The 6,700-nt window shown below is 35.8% G+C and overlaps 1 long non-coding RNA gene across 2 annotated transcripts; it reads right to left on the reverse strand.

The window, feature by feature from the left end:
• Window positions 1-1,399: 1,399 nt before the first annotated feature.
• LOC124894977 lies at window positions 1,400-6,353 on the reverse strand. Of its 2 annotated transcripts, XR_007051459.1 has the most exons (3): window positions 2,851-6,328; window positions 2,412-2,496; window positions 1,558-2,249 (listed from the first exon to the last, which is right to left on the reverse strand). It is a non-coding gene; the product is annotated as an uncharacterized LOC124894977 (long non-coding RNA). The 2 variants fall into 2 exon arrangements; XR_007051460.1 differs by having other exon boundaries at window positions 1,400-2,249; window positions 2,412-6,353.
• Window positions 6,354-6,700: the final 347 nt, after the last annotated feature.

Raw genomic sequence — 6,700 nt, forward strand, 5'->3', positions numbered from 1 at the left:
AGGGAAATTTGTTTCATGTGATAATGAGGAACACGAATACTCTAGTTTGGAGGTGTGAGAGGTTAGCTATGGATAGTTTTAGGCGAGGTGGAGGTAGGCCAAAGAAATATTAGAGAGAGGAGGAGGTAGATTAAAACCAATTCTATACATACAGTATACTTATTTGAAGAATACAAGTGGTAGAGACACTGAACAATGAGAAATCTTATCATCCCATTGAAGTCAAGATTGGTCACTGTACATTTTTCAGCCGAAAGAACATAAAAAAGTCAGGCATCTAGAAAAAGCAATAGGTTGGGTAGCATTACAAAGAATTTAGTCATTTGGACATTTTCATAACTTTCTTTAGAGCAAGCGAGTAAAGTGTTATGCACATATAGAGATGCCTATTTTTTCAAGATAAGTGAAAAGAAAAATGATGTAAAAAGAGCCAACACATTACAACAAAAATACCAATATCAAAAAGTACACATAGATTTACATGTGAAAAGCTTTTAAAATTTCAGCAAATATTAAATTTTGAACTCTATAATGTCATTTGTCAAACTGTTCAAATGCTAAGAATCTTACAAGTTAGCATTCTCAAGTTTAAATTCTAAATCCACCTCTATGCATATATAACACAAGGATATAGGAAGGAGTATGGCCTTCACCACATCCTAACTTGGGACTTTAAACATCGTCTTATATATGGAAATCGAGCAGTGCTATACTTGTAGGATTGAAACTATTGACTTGACTTGAGGGAAAAGGAAAAGAAAAGAGAGAGTAGTATTTATGCTTTAGTTTTGTAATTTTAAGTGCCTACTGGTTGTGGAGTCCTTTTGTAGCACATAAATTGATTATTGTTATTTTGTCCCTTTGTAGTAATTGAATGCTTTCCTTTTGTATCTCCTATTCTTTTCCATTTCTGATTATTAGGAAGCTAGGAGACCTAGTGATATCTTATTCTTGTCTTCCGTATCTATGTAAAACTTAAAGGATACAAGTTATCTATACCAAGTCTAGTTCTGCACTCCTGTACATGAATTAGAAAACAATATAACTTTTGTGTGTATAAAGGAAGTAGATAAGAAGTGCTTACAATTTCTTTGAGATCGAGAGCAGCACGTTTGAAATTCTCAGATATAGAAACCAATATGACACCATCAAATAAAATCAAGGCACGCATAGCTATGAGGCCAATTTCCACAGTTAGCCATTCTAATCTTCACAATTAGCTATTCCTAATTAACTCTCTTTTAGTCCACTACAATAATATGAGATAAATTCATCGTCACCCTATATGTTTTATTTTAGTTGGCTCTTGTTGACTTGATAAGGTACGTATCTTAGTGAAATGAAATGAAGAGAGTAAGGTCTGATTCAAGCAAACTAAAACATTAAAAGGTCAGACTGATGCACTAAGTTCCTTTTATGCACGAGATCGAGAAAGGTTCAAGCCACAAAGGTCTATTACTATAGACAGTCTTACGTCGCATTTCTGCAAGAGACTTCTTCCACAGGTCAAATCCCTAACCTCCTCGTCACATAGTGGCAGAGCTTAATCTCTGAATATCAATACAAAAAGCAACCAGAGATTTACTATTTTTTTTCAATTCATACAAGAATTCATATATCCATATTCTTTTTCCATGCAGTCATAGGTGAAGCAAGCACATTACCCAACGCTACATCCGACTATTCAACTCGGGATAACGATGGTACTTGACTTCCACCAGTTGAAGTAACTCTGGCGAAACTGTACCACTAGTACTAACTTCATTCTGTCTCACTGCATGGGCATTTTGGGCATCCCTTTTCCAATTTCACGCATAGTAAATACGGGTGACAGATTCCCGAGGAGCAGCACGCACTGTCATCACACATTCTCTAGAAGCAACATCCGTTGGCATTACATATGCCCGGGGAGCGACATTCACTGGACTGAAGAGTCCACTTTTACTGGAACCGAAGAATCCAGAGGAGCAACATTCATTGGCATTGAGGAGTCCAGCGGAGTGACAGTTACTGAAGTCAAAGAGTCCAGAGGAGCAACATTCACTGGCTGTGCACTATCCTGAGGTGCAACAATTACAGGCACATCCACCGGTAATGAAGCCAGTTGGTTTGTGCCCAGCACCTCCGTTGTATCAGCATCTTTGTTGACGCTCCTGGTTTTTTAGACTCTTAGCCAAAAAGGTCATCACTGATTATGGTTTTCTGTCCATTATCCTGAGGTTTCTTCATAGGAGCATCCATTCTTGAAGCTTAATTATCGATTCAAAATAACAAAAAATCAGCATTTACGTATAAACTTCTTCATACCACGAAATAGTTGCTTATTCCAAGGAACAACCTCATGGAATAGTAGAAATATATGATGTCTTAACCATTAACTCAGTGACTGAATAAAACACCAAAATGCTTACTTCGACATCAATTTAACTGGGGAAAAATGAAAATCCCGAAAATCTATCTACTCCGAGAAGAGTACAGGAGTCTTGTGTTCAAGGTCTGCACGAGAACAGAATCACATAAAGGTGACATCATAGAATAAAGCACCTTCAGTCAGTGGCACCTCTTCAGTCAATGGCCGCTTAATTGTTGATATTTAGCATAAAACGACAGAATCTCCGAGGAAACATAAGTAAATAAGTAAATCCCTTCAGAAGAATACTCTTTGGATATATTAAACAGAAAATTATCAGTACCGCAGACGCACCTCCAGATAGATTAAGCCATTCAACTTGTAAATCATACTGATATGATGGCTAAAATAACTATTCCCATTTAAAACCCAAAGTGGGAAAATACTACGAAACAATAACCTCATATGCGATGCAGCGGTTGAGAGATCATAGAACTCACGTATTAGTTGCATACTTCCCGTCATTTTTGCTCCACCTTCTCTGTCACCTGCTGATAGTTAACACCAGGGTAAAATCAAATCACCTGACATGAATGGGAGTCAGCGAGCTAATGCAGCTTATACCAATCCTTTGATGTCAAAATCAGGAGAAACTGCCAATTAAGGATCCTTCCTGTATAAGGAGCTTATACCAATCTTTTTTATGTCAAAATCAGGAGAAACTGCCAATTAAGGATCCTTCCTGTATAAGGAGCTTATACCAATCTTTTTTATGTCAAAATCAGGAGAAACTGCCAATTAAGAAGCCTTCCTGTATGTGGAAGAGACATTAGGATTGAAAGTTGAAAACAAATTCGGAGTAAAAACAGTGTATGTACCTTAATCTGTTGTAGCGGAAGTGTTGAATTTGCTAATAACACAATAGCCTCAAGTCAATTTTCGTCTCTCTTGGAAACGGAGAGTTGATTCACAAACTAAAAGCCTCCTTTTTGAATTTTTGTTGATGTTTTTGTTATTTACCAGAGTTTAGTTTTTCACTTATCTTTCTTCTTTATCAGAGGAAGAAGCATATATGTACAGGAGTATATGGGTGGATAAATAGTTACTTAGTAACTGTTCCCCCTTATTTTTCAAATTTTAAAATGCTACCTGCTTATCTTCCATTTATCATATAATTAAAACAATAGAGACTGGGTCGGGTCGGTCCACATGGGTGACCCATAAAGGTAATCTAACATATCCCACTTCGCACACGGTGGACTAGACCCGCACCAGTACGACATCAACAAATCACCAATTCATCGGGCAAATAGTTCGTGCGACCTGTGAGCATCACGAGCTTTACCTTTAAGGTTTTATAAGCTACATTTAGGAATCCAATCACTTGTGGAAAGAATTCTCTACTAATATGAGGATACTAATACTCACAATACCCCAAACATCATTCACTACTTCAGTAGTTACTTATCCGATCCCTCATCCTCTAAAGGAGGTGAACTCGAGTTCATGATTAACTTTATATACACAATTACACTTGACTCTTATATGGTTAGTGTAATAGCCGGCTTGTGTAAATAAGTTAAAATATTCATTTTAATCGTCTTCCCTTTCTATTCGAATATATCTGTTCCAAATCAACTGCTTTCTTAGACATGCACCGCATTGCCGAATCTCTCATGGCTATTAGTAACATGCTAAAGTAGCAACACCGATCTAAACTTCAAGAAATAGTTAAAGGTCTAAGGGTATTTAAATGATAAGTTAAAATAACTTTTTAGGGTCTCACACAATGAAGAAGCAGGGATTCATTCTTTCATTAACCCATTGGTCACTAAGCACACTTGGTATGAAACACGTGCTACAATGTTATCACCTTATATTTGTGCGTGTGTCTCATTCTTTTAGTCATTCAACATCGTACAGTCTAGGTCTAGACACCTCCAAATGTCTAACCCGAGTTTCTTTCTTTAATAATCCTCAAATCCATATTATTACAGGAACTCACATCCGTCTTTACAAAATAAGTCATTATCTTATGGTGGAACTTTTCTCTTCACGTTCCTCAACATAAGAGGTGATTGCTCGTATGAGAGAGCCAATCTCGCGATTTGTTCGACACACTATATTAATAAAACACATTTTCGCATGCATATGAGATTGAACATAAATTCAAGATTCTTATATTGATAATAATCATAATTAAGTCATCTACAATACATAAACATAATTATATCCAACGTAATCCTAGAGCCATAACATGTTTCTCAAACAAGTCTCTAGATATTGCCTTAGTAAAGAGATCAGCTATCATTTCTTATATAGGAATGTATTGTAAAATTATTTCTCCACTTGCTACTATGTCTCTTATAAAGTTATACTTAATATCAATGTTCTTGGTCTTGCTGTGATATTTAGGATCCTTCGTATATGCGATAGCCGCTTGACTGTCACAATATAAAATCATGGGACCCTTAGAATTCTTTGCGATGTTCAAATGCTCAAAGAATCTCTTCAACCAAACAACTTCTTATATTGCAGATGCACAAGCCACAAATTCTGATTCCATAGTTGACAGGGCTATGCAAGTTTGTTTCTTACTTTTCCACGAAATTGCACCACCATTTAGCAAGAAGGCATAACCGAAAGTTGATTTTCTATCATACTGGTCACCAGCCCAAGAATCTGTATAACCTCTTATGAATAAATTGGATCCACTATAGCATAGTGAATAATCTGCAGTTCCCTTCAGGTATCGAAAGATTCTACCAGGATTAGATTGATACCTGCTAACCAGACCTATGGCATGACAAATGTCTGGATGAGTACACATCATAGCGTACATCAAACTCCCAACTTCACTGGAATATGGTACTCGCGACATGCCTTCTTTTTCTTTTTCAGTCTTTGGACACATTTCAAGGCTTAAAGTTTCACCTCTCGCTATAGGAGTATCCATGGATTTGCAACTATTCATTCGAAAACGTTCCAAAATTTTCATTATGTATGTTTCTTGAGATAGACTCAAAATTTTCTTGGAACGGTCTCTTTGAATTTTAACACCCAATATATAGTCTGCTTCACCCATATCTTTTATGTCAAATGACTTTAAGAGCCATAATTAACTGTTTTTACACACTCCAAATTATTTCTAGCTAATAAAATATCATCCACATAAAGCGAAAGAATCACAAATATTTCATTGGACTTTTTTCACATAGATGCAATGGTTTTCATCGATCATGGTGAAATCAAATGAAATCACTTTCTTATGAAATCTTAGGTACCACTGCCTTGAAGACTGCTTAAGGCAATATATTGATCTGTTTAATTTTCAAACCCTCTTTTCTTGGCCTTTAACAACAAAACCTATAGGTTGTTCTATGTAGATTTCTTCTTTTAGTTCTCCATTGAGAAAAGCAGTCTTCACGTCCATTTGGTGTAATTCTAAATCTAAACGTGCAACTATAGCCAAAAGCAATCGAATTGAGGTAAATTTCACAACTGGTAAAAAAGTTTCCTCATAATCTATTCCAGCTTCTTGAGTAAAACCTTTTGCCACCAATAATGCTTTGTGCCTTTCTATTGACCCATCTGATTTACGTTTAACTTTGAGAATCCACTTGTTCCTAATAGCTTTATGCCCAGAAGGAAGGTCAGCTAGATCCCAGACTTTATTGATTTTCATAGACTCTAATTCTTATTTCATCATTTTTATCCATTCATCTTTTTTCAGGACTTGATAAAGCCTTAATCACAAAATTAGGTTCATCCAATTCTGTGGGAGATACCAGGAAGATATAATCCTCAATCTCATAAGATCGTTTAGGAACACCTTTTCTGGTACTCTTACATAATTGAAGTTCAGATTCCTCAATAGGATTTTGGGATTCACAACTACCACTTGGACCAAGAATCATTTCTTGATCAATTGAATTATCAAGCATGTCCTGCACATTATTTGATAATCTGAATTCAACATTTCGTAAAGAGGCTCAATTTTCTTTATTTCATTCCATTTTGAAAAATTATTTTTCAGGTATGTGACATCTTGTAATTCAATTTCAGTAGTACTTCTATCTTTCAATTCACCAATGAACACATATCCTTTGGAGTGTTCTGAGTATCTTATGAAGATACATTTCTTTTCTTTTGGACTTAGTTTTCCAAACTTACCAAAATGATCTTTAATATATGCAGTACAACCCTAAGGTCGTAGATCATTAAAGTTTGGTTTATTACCAATCCATAGTTCATAAGGAGTATAAGATACTGATTTAGAAGGCACTTTATTCAATGTGCAGGTTGTAGTTAATAACGTATCTCCCCAGAAAGAGATTGGTAAATTTACCT

This window comes from Capsicum annuum, unplaced genomic scaffold (genome assembly GCF_002878395.1).
Source record: "Capsicum annuum cultivar UCD-10X-F1 unplaced genomic scaffold, UCD10Xv1.1 ctg78839, whole genome shotgun sequence".
Lineage (NCBI taxonomy): Eukaryota > Viridiplantae > Streptophyta > Magnoliopsida > Solanales > Solanaceae > Capsicum > Capsicum annuum.